General features: G+C 40.1%; 1 protein-coding gene across 4 annotated transcripts in view; it reads left to right on the forward strand.

The window, feature by feature from the left end:
- The window catches only part of taok3a (TAO kinase 3a), an 84,406-nt gene that overhangs the window by 12,480 nt on the left and 54,757 nt on the right, over nucleotides 1-17,169 (forward strand). For all 4 annotated transcript variants that reach the window (XM_038702437.1, XM_038702436.1, XM_038702439.1 and 1 more), the window contains one exon: nucleotides 15,728-15,857. The gene's annotated coding sequence lies outside the window, so the exon portion shown is untranslated. The remainder of the gene's footprint in view (nucleotides 1-15,727; nucleotides 15,858-17,169) is intronic.

Genomic DNA, 17,169 nt, shown 5'->3' on the forward strand with positions numbered 1-17,169 from the left:
GAATATATTTAGATACTTCCTCAGGCAAGGGTTCCAAATGTTTATCAGTTTCTTGCACCAGTCTACAGAATGATGGGATTCGCTTATCACTGTCTGGGAAAGGTGGACGCGTGCAAGGACAGTAGCAGCTTGACTCTGCCATTCATGCACTGGAGCACCACTCATAACTCCAGCTAATGGCAGCTGAACATGTCTGCTAATTTGAGTCTCTTTTAATATTTCATTATGAAAAAAAAACTCAAGCTTTTGGCTGCTTCATGTCTCACTGTAATAATTTCTCTTTTGCACTGCTTTTACTACAGAGCATGCAGTAGGGCGCTATTAATCTTTCTGCAGCTCTTGATTGGAAAATCCTGTTGGGCTTTAGAGTAGTACTTCACTCTATACTCAGCCCTCCCTACACACACACACACTTGGAGCTGAAACTAGATCAGCTGGTGTGTACTTCCAGTCCCTCTGTCCGTGTGTGTCCATGCACACTGCTGATTAAATGACTATAGCACTTCTTGAATGATTACATGCACATCCATGTATTGTGTGTGGCTGTGTATGTGCAAGGCATGAATGTGTGTGTTTGCTAATTTTTTCTCAAACTCTCTGGTACTCTCATGCATTTTGCATTACCATGGGGGAAAGCAGAATGGGGCTACAGCAGCAGGATGACTCACTAGCCGGTGTAGGCATTTGACCACAGGCACTTGTTACTGTGGTGTCAGGGACACAGCTAGGACTCTCTCAGCACGAGTCTCCTCTAAGACACACATGCAAAGAGTCTTTGAAGAGCCAGAATAGTTGATGTGGGGGCTAAAACTTCAAGTCATGACACAGCGGGAGCAAATCATACTTGATCTGTATTGGCTGACATATGACCTTGATGTCAAACAGCCCCAGACCGATTGCTCTTGTTGTACGTAAAACTTGTCTTTTATCAATGCTGTTTTTTGTTCTTGGTTTTTTTATTTATTTTTTTTTTACTATTTTCAGTGAGAGCATGTGTGATTCCCCAGCTATCCATGTGTTTGGGTGTAAAACTGAAGAATATTTTTGTGGCCACAATGAAAATCAATACAGCTTGGAATTGATAGTATCATAAACAGGCCCAGGGTTATTGCCTAGTCGATATGGCCATCCCCTCACCAGAGTCCCAGCTGAGTCTGGCTAGATGTGGCCAATGGCAGTGAGAGTTACACACATTGATGAAAACACAAGGCACTTATCGAATGGCCTGTCTTTGGCATTCACACCAGTTTAGCACCAGCAGCAGGCTTTTGTGTTTCCCAGGGTCGCTCGTCACCCAAAGGCCGAGACCTCACTGACCAAACCTAATTGACCTTTAGCCTTAATTGTTGTCTGTCCTCTCCTCTTCCCTTTTTTTTTGTGAATCAACATGATTAAGCACAGGCTGTGGGTGTGAGTGAAGACTGTGATGGACACTGGCTCATGACAACTGTAAAAGTTGGAGGAGTGATGCGGTCTGCAAAAGCCGAGAGCTGATCAAAATCATTATAATGGCAATATCTGAACCAGAAACCATGCACTCACGCATCTCGGTAGACAGACTACCGGTGTGGAATATGTCACGGCATCAGGTTTTCATATTTTCTCACAAATTAACATCCTTGTAAACACCTTTTATTTAGATCGAATTTCCCACAAGTCATTCTCCAGCTGAGAGAATAATTTGCTTTGTTCATGGGACTGTGCTATTTCTGATTATGCTGTCATAGTGTAAACATGCAAGATCAGGGGAAGTGTCCCAGTGGGAGAAACGGTCCAAAGTTGGATAATTGTTTTATTTTCATTTTCCCTGTAGCATTCTTATAGTATTAAATCATATAGTAATAATCATTGCTAGAAGATTCAATTTTGCCCTTGTTGAAATGCTAGATTTTTCTTACCACCTACGCGCATACTGCCTGTCAGTATCGAGGAGTTAAACAATTTTTTTTACCTTCTACATTCTCAGAGTGGAACCAGCCATTTAAATTAAAATGACCACGATGTCAATAACAAAACAAAATGGTGCCTTTAGCTTCTGTTTAGCATTTAAAAACTGTATGGTTATTTATTTAATAAGCAGCTGAGTCAGCGCTTATTGGGTACATCTAAGTGCAGCTATTAAAACGTATCTTCCCCTCAACCCACTAATGTTCCAAGCACAATAATTGTAGAGGAGTGGGTCATTACCACATTGGCGCAAACACACTGATGTGAGGGAATTTTCCTTTGGGGGTTCAATGTGGGTTAAAGGGGAGGTATGGGTCACATCACGTCTCGCCCGGGGTCACTTACAGACCTAGAAGTAGAAAGACATCTGTCTCCCTCTCTGTAGTAGTACTGCTGTTCTTCTCTGCGGTTGCATGATGAAGGCTGGGTAGATTAGGAATGAGCCGCGTATAAAACAGCCAAGAACAAGAGATATGGTGCTCTTCTTCAGTCTTAGATAGATTTACACACGTTATACATTTGACCTCGTAAGTCCACCGTGACTTAGGTAAAGCACTAGAGTCCAACATCCAATAAGATGGTTACACATATTTAGGCCAGTAGAGATTTACCTCGTATGATACATTATAGACTTTATGGGGACAGTACAGGGAAAAATATTGTGATCTTCAGACTTGGTTTGACACTATGTCCTCCCTTTGTACTGCTATTGCCTTTCTCCTTGGCAGGGTTTCAATAAATATCGCTGCTCAAGTTATAAGCAGCTCACATTAGCTCACAAGAATTTCCTTCACTATTGATACTATTTTGACTAGCAAGTGCTGTACATAAAGTAATTTGTCACCGTGTGTGGAGTATAGATTGTTTTCAATTGGAAGTCGTTGCCATAAGGCTGACCTGATGTGGACAGATTCTGACACATTCTCTGTTGAACCCAGTGACCCTTGAGTCAGCGTTATGGATTAAATTTGGCTTGTGCGGGGCTAGTGCTTTAAAGATTACATAATGTTAACCCTCTGATTGACTGGTCTCCTTTCACCCAATCCTGTCATTAAACCCTGATATGGGCTCATTAGCCAGTAGGACCTCATCTGAGCAGACTACATTAAATGTGGAGGTGAAACAAAACATTTTGAAGACAACGGGGTTGTGCTTGTCTGGTAATGTGTTTTTTCACACAGATTTGGCCTCTAATTGCAATGGGAATTGCATGTTATTGCACTTTTGTGTATATAACAGTAGCCCACATTTAAATTAAAAGTGTGCAATATACTTTACAGTTCATTATTCAGTTTTGCGCATAACAATGTGATTAATCGCAAGAAAATCATACAATTAATCACGATTAAAAAATTTAATCGTTGCCCAGCACTAAAACAAAGTTAAAATAACATATATAGTATTTCCTGTCCTTAAAGTAAATTTAGAGTGACCTCTTCCCAGGGTTGAAGTGTCTACACTTGCTACTAGAATGTAATTTTGAAATTGAACATAGACTGCTATGATGGGTATAATTCCTGTCCAATCCTACAGAGGCAAAGATATTAAACACCTTTCACTTTGGCCTTGTTGATTTCTTCCTCATCATGGCAATATCTTCTTGGCAAGACTACTGCAGTTACCTTTTCACGTGCCTCAGCAAGTTGCCCTGGATGTCTACAAATGGTCCAGAACGCTGCTGCATGGCTGTTGACTAGGGGTGCGTCCTGGTCACCTGGTAGTTCACTGCTGAGTGAAATACCAAATCGCAACAGTTTGTCTGTATGTCATTATTGCTGTGACTATTTTAATGTAAAACACTGCTCAACAATAACTGCTCAAATAATCTATCATATTCTCAAATATGTCTAGGGAAATGAGCTGTTGTTGTCTTTATAACAACTAGCGAGCTAAAGTTATGTTGGTTTGGTTTGCATAATAATATATAATAATCCTGTGTAACTTCAATATTACAACAAATGTTCAATGCTTATGTTAGCTGCTAGAAACATAAGTAACTTAACAAAAAGTTGAGTATGGTGCATATAATATAGTCACTGTAAATCAATCAAATCACATTTATTCACAGGTTAGATATATTTCAATAGGTTCTGAAATGTTCAGTCAGTTTTGTTTCAATATACTGTATATTCATATACATTCGTTTATGTTTCTTGAATTGACATTTACTGAACATGGAGCAGGAAGTAGGGAGTAGTCTTTATGCACACTGTGGAACAGGACTCCGCCTAGGTCCTGCAGGTCGACTCGCATCACACCCATCTTATCTCTTTTACATTGGCTTCGCATCAAACCAATCAAGGATTCATTTAAAAGGTTCTTGTTAGAGCCCTGCATGGTCAGGCTTTGTGTACATCTCTGATAGGGTGACCTGATGAATAGGTACTTTGTCGCTCTATGAAAGGTGCTAAATAAACATTTCTTAGGATACTTACTAAACTTTAGTAGAACAATAATGCCCTAATGATTCTTGTACAGAAATAACTTTGGACACTTTACACAAAGGGCATCACCTCATCACTCTGCTGCATCTTTACTAACTATCCTCTGTGTTGTCTAATTGATAGCACGAGACATTTTGACACATCATACCAGGAAAAGCAATATGATGACTCTTATTAAGTCTTCCAAAACATGTTGTCGAGCCAACATGCACAATATCAACAACCATTTACATTTTAAGTCATTTAGCTGGCCCTTTTTATCCAAAGCAACTTGCAATTACTATATAAGTCAGAGGGCACAAGCCTCTGGAGCAACTAGGGGTTAAGCAATTGAAATCAAACCAGAGTCTCCCACACCAAAGGAATGTGTTATATCCACTGCTCCATCGGCACCCCAACCAAAAGTAATGTTTCTTTACAGACACAATGTTCTGGTTATTGAGGGTCTCCCAGTAGTTCCCAAAATTGTGAACCCCTCCTATAGATCACATGATAAATCCGAGGGGTTGTAAGGTGATTAGCTGGACAGGAAAAACATTTTCCTGGGACACACAATGGTTTACTAAATACCGTAAAACTTCAGTTAGTAGCCGAGTCCCAAATAATTGTTTACTGGCCTGGTGTGGGAACACATTTTGATAAATAAACGCAGGTCACCATTTAACGCAAGTTCTTTGGATTTATAAAACCTCTTAGACCCTGCCGGGTTGCCCGCTTTAGCTGCTTCTTAGCTGCTTAGATCGTTAATACAAATATTAATATTCAAATGTATGATCAATATGTCAGTATGGACATGCTGAACATGGTTAGATCGGTTAGATTCTCCACAATTCAATCGTTCAGTCATTATTTATATTCCTGCTAGTCTGTAAGGGTCCACCGGTCCACAGCTTTTCATAAAAATTCATCTAAGTTGTGAATCCTGTCCGCTGTCTGTCTGCTAACTTCTGCCACATTTCTCTTGTCCTGCACTGTGTTGTTGTTTTCGTTACGTTGCTGCCTTCAAAATAAAAGTGCATAAGCTGTTTGTCGGAGCTAGATCAAATGAATGACATGCATTTGATATTATTGGAAGTAATATTCTGTTTCAAATAAAAATGCTGTTTCATAGTGGCCTATTTCAGTTTTGTGCAAGAGGAATTAAAGGCTTGTCCGAAATAAAGGCAGGGTCAATTCGGTGATTTTAGCAAATAAAAGCTTGGGCTATTAATCAAAGTTTTCTGGTATTAATACTTTTTGTGTGAAATGCTGGATGATGATGTATGTCAGAAACAATCGGAGGACAAATATCTGTTTATTATTTGTTTAGTTGAACGGCTCATCGCTCGTAAACACAGCAGGGTCGCAAGTGGACACATTGCTTTGTTTTTAAGGGGTCACAGGCCAAAATGTTTGGGGAACCAGTGGGACAAGACTTTGTAGAAAAGGACACTCCTTCACCTGTTTTACTCCCTGTACTGTAAAATGTTGCATGTCTGTGAATTTGTGATAATTGACTGTGGCAGCAGTGTTCATCAGTCTGAACCTGTTCTCACCTTTGTCATGTACTTGTTCCTTACTTTTCTTTTTTCTCTTTCATCCTCTCCTGACAACCTCTTTATCTCTTTTTCTCATTTTAATCCAAGACGCATTATAAGCACATAACACACACAGCCATATTTCTCCTACAAACTCTGCCTACACGATCATATAGGAAAGTGTCCTTTCATATACTCATACTGTACATAATCTAACTGACCCACAGCCAGAAGCCAAGCTAATGTATGAGAGATTTTCTGAGTTGGAAAGAAAAGATCTAGGTTACCGCGCTCTACCTGGGTTTCAGAGTTTCAGCCATGTCTGCTATCATGGTGCTCATGCTATGCCTCCTGTGTTTTCTTGTTTTCTTAAAGTTTTATTGTATGTTTTATTTATTTCATAAATATAAATATTATATTTATTTATTTATTTATTATTAAGGCATTTTTGCTAAGGTGCCCACGCACAGACTGAAATCACTTTAGATTAATTGAATGGATTTCGGACACATTTTGAAGAAGATCCAACACGTGTTCATGTTGGTGTTTTGTTCAGTGAGTCAGCTTAGAGGAGGTGGTGCTGGTGGAGTCGTGCTTTTAAAATAATGAACTGGTACTGTGCTACAAGGGTTTTCAAAAATAGTGTCGGACCAAAATGATTGCCCGAGAGAAATTATATAAACATCAAACTCCCACATTTGGACATGTGTTTTACTGCAGGCATGTCACGGAAGACACATGGTGCCCCGGGAAGCTGTCATCATGCAGCCAAAAGTGCTTGCAAAGTAGAGTGATGAAGATATTACCAAACTGCTTTTAGTTGTTGTTATTTTTTCTGTTCCCTTCATTCAGACCACCAACCCTACAATTAATGTAAGCCAACTGCCTCTGCCACCTGAGCTACTGTCTCCCAAGGCCTTTATAAATAGATTAAGGGCAATACCAATCACTGTTTAGTTGGTGGTTATAGGGGATCACAGGGTATGTCAAGTAAAAGGATACGTAGCCGAAGCATCTGATTACCTGTTTTGGTCAAAATGCAGTTTCTCTAGCAGAAGGAGATGTTCTCCTGCTCCTCGGCTCTCTATCCTGTCCTGTCTATGTGTGGAACCTGTTGATCCTCATAACACTCAGTCCCCACTGGTGGTACCCATGAGTAGACACCCCCCCATACACACACACACACACACACACTCCTCCTCCTCCCCCACTTTCTCTGATGTGCAAAATTGTCTGTGAGGGACTGTTGAATAATATAACAGCCTGGTGACGGCGCTCTGTGACACTGCACTTAGTGTGTTTGCTTGTTTGTGTGTGTTTGTGTGTGTGTGGGTGTGGGTGTGGGTGTGTGTGTGGGTGTGGGTGTGGGGTGTGGGTGTGGGTGTGTGGGTGGGTGGGTGGGTGTGTGTTTCCTTAAGGGGGTAGGGGTTTGGAAAAAGACAGTGGGAGATTGAGTGTGTGTGTGTGAAAGACTGTGTGAGCTTGGAAAAAGAGAGACCGTAGACACCACACACTATTGACCAGGCTGAAAAAAGCTCAGCTGAAAAGACGTTAGCACTGATAGTTGCCAGAGAGGATGAATGGCTTTAATAGAGAAAACTCCAGGCTTCACTCCGGTGGGACGAACACACACACTGACCCCTCTGGATTCATGGAACTGCTCTAAAAAAGCTTTCACACTGAATGAGGGATGGCCTTTGTGTGCCAAAACATGTGTATGCACGCTGGACTAACATATGCCTTATGTTAGGTTATCGCTAAGATTTTTGATTTTGCTGCAAGGATTTTGCTCTGTTTTCGCACTGTTAGTGATCCTCAGGGCACTGACATAAGTTCATGTTTTCCAGGGCAATCCATCGGACAGAATTGCTTTTTATTTTGAGCAGGGCGATGTTATTATGCCCTGCATGAAAGCAGTACATCTGCGCCCTTTGCAGACTCCCAAAAGAAAGTTGTGTGTCAGGCATTCATTTATTAACTTATTGTTCAACTCGTGGCAGTTGTAATCCGAGTAATCCGCTTCTCATTTGACAGAGAAACATTATATAAAATATAAAAAATTGTATGCCTTTTAGATAAATAAGGACTGCAAATGATGGTTATTTACAGTTGATAAATTGTTTGGTCTATAAAATGTTGCCAAATGCCCTTCACAAGTTCAAAGAGCACAAGGTGAAGTCTTGAAATGCCTTGGTTTCTCTGACTAAGCGTCCAAAACACCAAGATATTAAGTTTACTAACATTGAAGGAACCTGTGAAATTTAGCTTTAAAAAATTACTTTGAAATAAGGATGATAAAAGATTTCTGTGAATCAAATAATTAATTAAACAAATGTAACTGTAGGGAAATGTAATTACCTGAATGGGGGATTCCTCCAACGTGTGTGAGAGAGAGAGAGAGAGAGAGAGAGAGAGAGAGAGAGAATCATGTTTGAGTCTGTAAGGGTCCCCACTGCCACTGGTTACTCTCATACACTACAAATGCCCCAGGCTAGCTTAATATTGCATAGTTGCCACACACGGGGGGGGGGGGGGATTTCTTACGTGTGAAGGCTTTCATATGTCGTGTGCTACTCCCACTGTATAATACCCGGTAAGTCTGCATCATTGCAAGTAGCTTTTCTACATCACTGTGGAGATTAAGATTGATATTGAGCTAAATCTTTAGGGCAAAAAGGAGCTGCAGTCCTCTGCTTAGTCTAGTAGTGTAAATGATTTGGCTTGGCACTATCTAGAGCTGATCTAAATCATTCTTCTACCAGCACTCCTACATTTTATTAATGCCATAATGACTGTTATATGGCCTACTTCCCAGCAAGTCTAGGGAGTGAGAGAGACAAACAAAAAAGAGATTTGACTTAGGGCTCCCTGACCGTGATTTGTATTCTTAACTGGATGATTAAGGTGTCTAATATTAGCTTAAGGTTCAAGAAATAGTTTGACATTTTGGGAAATACACTTCTTGCCCAGAGTTGATATCACTAATGTCTGTGCACTAAATCTAAAGCTAGAGCCAGGAGACTGTTACCTTAGCTTAGCAAAAGAACTGGAACAAAAGATAACTCCAGGAAGTCACTGCGCCTGGCCATGAAACAGTCCAGCACATAAATCCCTGTAAAACCCCACAATGTGTTGTTTTAACATTTACATTTTTGGAAAAATTCAACAAGCAAGATATAACGTGTTAATTAGTGAGCTGTAGGAGCTGGTAGGCAGATTTATTTAATCTTTGGACAGAGCCAGGCTAGCTGTTACCCCCTATTTCTAGTCTTTATGCTAAGCTAAGAGGACCAACTCTTGGCTTTAGCTTTATATTTAGTGTACGGTATCAATCTTGGCAAGAAAGTTGGCGCACCCGGTAGAGCGTGCGCACCATGTACAAGTCGCTACTGCAGCAGCCCCAGGTCGATGCTTTGCTGCATGTCATTTCTTTTCTCTCGCCCACACTTCCTGTCTCTCTCTTCAGCTTTTTTTTTCATGTGTTTAACAGATTTTTTCATGCCATGCCTCAGCTGGCCCACTGACCTTTTGTAACCCAGTCTTTTCCTCAAACACAACACACACACACTCATATAAAATCATTGTCACAGGGACATTGCAGTGCCCTCATCCAAGTTGACCTCTTTATTTATTTAATGCTGCCTTTCTTTCTGCACGTCCCACTCACAGCAAATGTGCACATAAACAGATTTTTATAAAACAGATAATCCAATGTTATGATTTTAAGTTATTAAGCCAAATTTAAAGGTTTTACAATAATCAGTGTAGATGTGTCCATTAACAACAGTTTACTGGTAGACGAGCACACCATGTACAAGGCTGAAGTCCTTACTGCAGCCACCACAGTTTGATGCTTTGCTGCATGTCATCTCTTCTCTCTCGACCACATTTCCTGTCTATCTCTTCAGCTGCGATCTAATAACAAAATACTCTGGTGAATATATATGTGTGTTGTACCTGTTCAAAGGCAGCTCCAGTTTTTTTGAAGGGTAAGATCATTGCTCAAAAGTCTTGATCAAAAGATTTGTTGTGGTGTTTTTTTTTTCTTGTATCTCCCATAGTTAAAGTCTGGATTGAAAGGCTCACAAGTTTATCTCAGGTGAGCACATTATGCCCAGAGTACAGGTGGAAAGGTCTGTGAAAAAGGTCCACAAGACAAGTGGAGGAGCCACTATGAGCTTTTGGGCTTTTTGTTTTGCTTTAAGGCAACAAGAGCAAATAGTTTCAAATAAACTACACATTTAGAGTTGGCCCAGTGCTTTAAGCTGGTGGATAGGCCACTTATTTGTCTCATATTTGTCCCTCAATTCACCAACACCCACATTAGCCTTAAAGCTAATCTGAGAAGGTAACAGTCTTTGCTGTGTATGTGTGTTTGTGTGCATGCATGTCTCAATAGTGTCACTAAGCTCCTGAGATGAGAGCTGCCCCAAAGTCTCCAAATCCTGCTTTAGAGTGGGGTGTGTGTGTGTGTGTGTGTGTGTGTATTCCTCACTCTGTGAAAATGAGTCACTGCTATAAAAATCCACACCATGCCACCCTGGCAGAATAATCAGGACATAATGTTTAGTTTCTTTCTATCTCAGTGGATTAGTTTATTTCCATCCTGGGAGTATTTTGCATGTTGTGGAAATCGCCTCATATTTGGTTGTCTCAGCTTTATTTAAAGCAGTATTTCACAATGGGATATGTGATATTTTTTTTTTTTTTTTTTTTTTTTTTTTTTAAAGCACACCTACCTCCAGCATGACTCATCAAAAGCCCACCTCAGTCATCACCAGGCACTTTGGGAATCATGGAGTGTCTCATCATTATCATTGATTTAATTCAGTCAAAGACAGATAAAGTGTTGTAACCAGTTGTATATTTGTTTAGAGTGCTTTAAGTGTGCAGATTAATTCAGACTGATGAAATATATCCACATCTGAGAGCTAGTCAGTTCAACATTTTAAATCTACTGATTTAAATAATTGCTTCTTTAGTTTTTAATTGACTCACTCAACATTACTTTGATGGCTGCTGGCAAAGGGAATCATTCCCTTCACATAGAATTCCCCATGTAGTCATCAAGTAATGTCATCATGGATACCTGCAGCAGCCCGTTTGTTTGGAAACATTTCATGAACGCTTAGAAAAATCAAAACAGAAAGAGGCCTGAACTTGGCCAAAGTCCTTTGATACGCAATATCACATCCAACTTGATGAATTGTTTGGCCAAACCCTCTGAAAGCTGTTCTATTGGATTGTTTCGCATGAGAGCAGAAATGCAATACAAGGTTGTGGAAACAGTGTGCTTGGCCAAGTTCTGCCTCGGAAATTGACAGCTAGTGAGTCAAAGATTTATGATTCATATCACAGTGTGTCATGTAACAGGAGGAACGGAAAGTAGGAGTTTGGATATCAAGATTTTTGTCATTAGCCAAAGCACCAACAAACTTGTCAGAAAGACTGTGGTACTGTTATACCACTATATACCATGGATGGTGGTGGTGTCTGTCTTACTATTTTTGTTAGAGCCCAAATTGCCTGAACTTAACCCCACAGGCCTTGGTAGGTAAGTAAGAATTTGCTACAATGATCTGGTTTCGCAAATGTGTCTTCACTCTGAAGGTCTGAAACTCTCAAGGATAGCAAAACAACACACAAATACTTTCTGCATATTTTTTCTATCTCTCTCATTTCTACTAGTGGTTGTAGTTTGTAACGCACAAGTTGAGCACTGTCCAGTCAATTTAGTCCTACCAAGCTGTGTGTGAAAAGCAGCTTAATATTAACCTGAAGAAGAAGCAAGACCTGAAAATCAGGGAATTGGAGCATCGCTGGCTTTAACTCCCTTTGTTCTCTTTCGGATTCTCTTTTTCGTTGTCTCGCTCCCTTCTTACTTTTATCCATCGTCTCTTTTCATGTTGTTGCTGTTTATGACACTTGCGTTCCTTGTGCCTCTTTCTTAGCTTTTTTTCTTGTGCCTTTTTATTATGCCATGCCTCAGCTGGCACAATGACCTTTGTAACCCAGTGTTTTCCTCAAACACATACACATACACATACACATATACATATACATATACATACATACATACATACATACATGTGAATTCATGGTCACAGGGACATTGCAGTGCCCTCATCCAAGTTGGCCTCTTTGTATTTATTTAATGCTGCCATTCTTTCTTCCCATGTTCCAAGCACAGCAAATGTGCACATACATAGATTTTATAAAACAGATAATCTATTTTTATAATTTTGTTATTAAGCCAAATCTAACTGTTTTGCAATAATTAGTGTAGATGTGTCTATTAGCAACAGTGTACTGCAAATCATTCCCCTCAGCTTATGAAAAGCATTATTTATCTCAGTTGTCCTTTTTTCTGTACTGTAAATAAAATACTGTATATGTTAACTTTTATATATTTTATTATTTTTCATATTAACTTTTCTTTCTTGACATTTCACCAAAATCCAGTACAGTTTTTTTTAATTTAGCTAGAGCTGAAACCATTAGTTGATTAATTGATTAGTCAACTGACAGAAAATTAATCAGCAACCATTTTTGATAATCCATTTATTGATTTCTTTAGAGCAAAAATGAAGAGCATTCTGTCGTTCCAGCTTCTCCAATGTGAGCAATTAATCGACTAATTGCAGTAGTATATAAGGATATGTTTGAATTGTATCTTTTAAAATAAGATACATTTGAAAGCCTCTTGAGTAAATCCTTTTAATAAATCTTTCTCTATTATATGTTTCTTTTGTTGATTGGCCAAAAATGCCAAGCGGGGTGGAGTGAATGAGGAGGAGAAGTGCAGCCGCAACTTCCCCAGAGGATCGTGCAAGCGTCAGTTTGTGTTATAAATCATTCAGAGACACTCAGAAGGGGCACAATACATTTTTATCCTTCTTCTCATCCCTCCATCCTCTCTCCTTCTTTTATTATTGAATGTGTTTCCTCTGAGCACCCAATCTGCCACTCGGCACGATCAAAAAGAGAGGGGAGGAAGAGGAGTTTGGGGGTGGTGGGCTGCAGGGTGAAACCAATAAGAGAAGAGGGCAGGGTGAGAAAACATGATAAAATGAGAACAGAGGGTAGAGGAGGAGAAAAAATGACACCAGCTTCCAGTTTGATTACACACAGGTGGAAGTGTCTCAAAGCAAAGGTCACAGGGTCCTTTATGTGCTGAATAATGGATCTGCTTTACTTCCTGGTTGTCAGTCTGCTTGTGGACAACAGTTGGTTTAATGTGTATGTATGTAATGTATTGTAAAGTAAAACAGTGTGTATAGTTCAGGGTCAGGTTGTGTTCATTGGTAATGCTGTGGATGCTGCACCACCTGCTTGTCAAAACGAAACACAGTCCAGTAGCTGACGGCGCTCTGCTGTCAGAACAACTCGCTCAGATGTGGTGTGTGTGTGTGTGTGTGCGTGAGAGAGAAAGAAAAATATTAAATTTGTGCTTGCTTGTGGGTGTGTGCATGTGAAAGCTTGTGTTTGTCAATATTTACAGCGCTGTGTGTAGTGTCCTTGAACTCGTGGATTTGAAATGGGAAGAAACAGGAGTCACTTCCCTTGTTTAAAATCCCATGACTTTTCATTTGAGATAGCGTCTGCCAAATGCATTCTGAGAAAGAGATTGGGCTCCCTGTGACCCTGAAAGTGGTGAAACAACTGGTGTGGAAAACATGAAGACAGTTCCTTGATCTTGCTATGATATACTAAATAAATTGAAACTAGCAACATTTTAAGACATCATTACTATATATAGTGTATTATTACCACCTGACTGAGATAATTAACAGCCATAACCTTATACTGGTGATACTGTTTGTGAGCCACTACTTCTGTGACAACATTTCCTAATATCGCATCCTTATATTGTCGTCTTTCCTGACGCGGATAAAGAAAGGGATCAGTGCTGTGGATCCTAGGGTTGTTGAAGAGATTTTCATTGGCTGTTGAGTCATTCCACCATCTGCTATAGTGAGGAAATTTGAAAGTTTCCCCCTGTTTGTACTGGAAGAACATCCCTTCATCCTGTTCCTCTCGTGTTTTATGAGCTGTAAAGCAATCCTGCAAATTTCTTATAAAATCTGACTCTGTGGCACATAATATAAAATGTATAAACTGTAGTGCAGAAGCTTGTGGAGGCTGCTAGTCTTGCCAGTAATAGCCCCTGTGTTTGGTAATTCCCAGTAAATAGGGGCAAGAAAAAAAGGAGGGAAAAGCAGGGAAGATGGACTTTATTTTGGCCTACAGAAATTGCATCAGATCATCATCATCATCTGTGAAAGAGACCAAAGTGAAAGTCCCATTTAAAAAAAAAAAAGAAAAAAATAGAGGGTGTCATATAATAGTCACATTTAGGGCTTCAACTAATGATGGTTTTTATGATAGATCAAGCTGCCAATGGTTTTCTCAATTAATTTAATGTGTATAAAATAGTGAATAATATCGATCACATTTTCCCCAAGGTTTTTACTAGGGATGCACTGAATGTTCAGCCACCGAAATTAATCGGCCAAAAATAGCAAAAAAAAGCACTTTTGGTGTTCGGCTTAATACGTCAAAAGACCGAATACATTTTACCGAACAATTACGTTGACATGTCGGCAGTGTGGAAGCATTTTAAAGTGTCCGAGAAAGAAGCAAAAATTGCCGTTTGCAGACGCTATTCTGCTGAATTGTCTCCTAGCACATCCACTCCATCTGTGGCCGACTTCATAGAAAAGGCAACAAACGGTGTGACCCGCTTGGCACAGTATTTCTGTCACTTGTTTATGAGAAGGCGATTAAGCTAGCCGCACCTAAATTTGGAGTGCACATGTATTCAAGCCTTTATGGTAAATCCACTGAAACAGACCAGTTCGAGCTGACAGGCAGGTTAGCGACTTTATCCTGTCAGTTTCTCTCTTTACAAAGACAAGTGTTGCAGTATGAGAGTCCTGCCTGAAGAGATGCTATGAAGTCTTCATGTTGCGCAATACAAGAACCACATAAAACATTATTTATCAAACTGGGTCAGACTTGATGAATTTAGCGTGAGGATACACATGTAACAACGTCCGCTTTTCAAAATAAGGTGTCTATACAGTATAGAAGTAAGAGTACAAGATTTTTTATTTGGATCGTGGTCTGCTGCTCTTTAATCCGAAAACCTTTATCTTCCAATGACTGTACTTATGTCAGAGGTAACACGTGTTTCGGCAATAAAGCCAGAAAAAAACAGATAAAAAAACAAAAGTGTAGCGAAGTTTGAAGGAGCTACCGGCTGCTGCTTCTACAAGCGCTGGTGGTTGCCATAGCAAATTAATTAATTAATTGGATTGTATTCACAGAAAGTATAAAACATATTACAGGTGTACATTAAAAGTAAATGGAGACATGGAATTTACTTTACAGGACCCACCCACCATAGTCTCTCCAAATCCTGTGGGAAACACTGAGTAAAAAGCACATTTTGACTATTTAATTCATGCAATGGTAAAAAAAAGGCAAAATAAATGGGGAAAAATATTTATTTTATTTGGTTTGGGCTTCGGCCAAGAATTTTAATTTCGGTGCATCCCTAGTTTTTACTATCAGAAGTCCATGAAACTCAGCATCTCCACATATGAGAATTTTTGGCAATTTTCCAAGACTTAAATGATTAATCCATTATCAAAATTGTGGCTGGTTAATGTTCTTTTGACTAATCGATTAATCCACTTATATATTTTAGCTTTAGTTGCATTATCACAGGCACAGTTTCTAACGTATTTGACTTAATACTTCATCTTAATCCAACCATCTAACCCTGTTTTTGTTTCTTCTTCTCTCCTACCTTAGGTGCAGTATTATCCCAGTCATGAGAAGAGTTGGTTAGAAGTCAAACCTGGACTTAAACTAAGGAGACAGAAAGGAAGACAAAGAAGAAGACAGAAGCTAGTCTGAAACCCCCTTTACACATTTTCTACAGGTAAGTTACACACATTTCACTCTCTGATGCTGTCTGGTCTATTATTTTTCTATATCGGGGCACCTCGTCATGCGTTACCATATCTGTTCTTTGTTTTCTTTTTTCAATGTTATGCAAATACCTTAACTAAGCAAAATGTCTGACGGGCTATACAGGTGATTTAGATTATTACAACTCAGCTCACTCTGTTTCACTTTTTGTACAGTTGTGTGTGTGTGTGCGTGTGATAGGGCTGCAACGATTAGTTGACGTAATCGACGACGTCGACTATAAAAATTTGTCTACGTGAAATTTCATTGTCGTCTCATAGTTACATAGATGCCGTTTAAGGGAGAGATAGCAATCTTCATATTAGGAACATTTCTGGTTGTTTATTTCCAACTGCAATGCACTACAGGAAGTGCTGGGGGCAGTATTGCTTCCACTGTCAGCCATGACTTGATTGGCTTGATTGTAAGACTACTCACGAAGAAGAAGCATTCATGCGAGAAGCGGAAAGTAATGTAGAAAGAGGCGAACAGCAGAGCGGCTTTTGTTTTTAGTTTTGTTTAAGGTTTGTACGCTATTTCATCAGTAAATACACTTTTGAGCGGTTGTGAGGCGAGAAATCAACTGTGTAGAATTTGAATAATGGCAGTTTTACCAAAGTTGATGGTGAATCGAAAATGTGCTCAAACGTTTTCGTGTTTGAGAAGCTCCACAAGCGCCCACGAGGTTAGCGGTGGCAGCCGGCCGGCCAGTCACTCCCACAGAGCCTGGTCCCAGTAAAGGCCCATTTATACTCCTGCGTAAGGTCTATGTGCGTACCTACGCATTTATACTTGTGCGTAGGTGTGTCCGTCATTCTGCAATTACACCCCCAAACACTAGTCGACAGTAGCGCTACAGCGTCCACTGTGTTGACTTGTGCTGGCTGAGCAGGCTAACTTCTGGTTTAGCACTCCGCTAATGTAAATGGGGGTAAAATTGTAAACGTGTGGCTGGTGTAGCCTTTTCAAATTTTACCGACCGAATGGTCACTGTGTGACAGCCGCCGTTTTGGCCGCTAGTAAATGTTACTTCAAAGCATGGGGTACGTCCGGTCGGCTCGGAGGCATTGTGAGGCTACCCAGCCGACCAATCACAGAGCTTATGGTCCGCGTCGACTGGACGTGTAGTTACAGTTTTGAGGAGGTCACTTCAGGTGACGGCGCAGCCTCTGCGTAGCCCCATAGCCTACAGACCACTGCAGCAGCAACAACAGAGGAAAGGCAGTGTTTCCTATACGTTCATATATTTGTGGTGGCCCGCCACAATATCAACGCTGACCGCC

Source organism: Micropterus salmoides, unplaced genomic scaffold, assembly GCF_014851395.1.
Source record: "Micropterus salmoides isolate LMB-PRFRI ecotype aquatic unplaced genomic scaffold, ASM1485139v1 Ms_hic_scaffold_7, whole genome shotgun sequence".
Taxonomy (NCBI): Eukaryota; Metazoa; Chordata; class Actinopteri; order Centrarchiformes; family Centrarchidae; genus Micropterus; species Micropterus salmoides.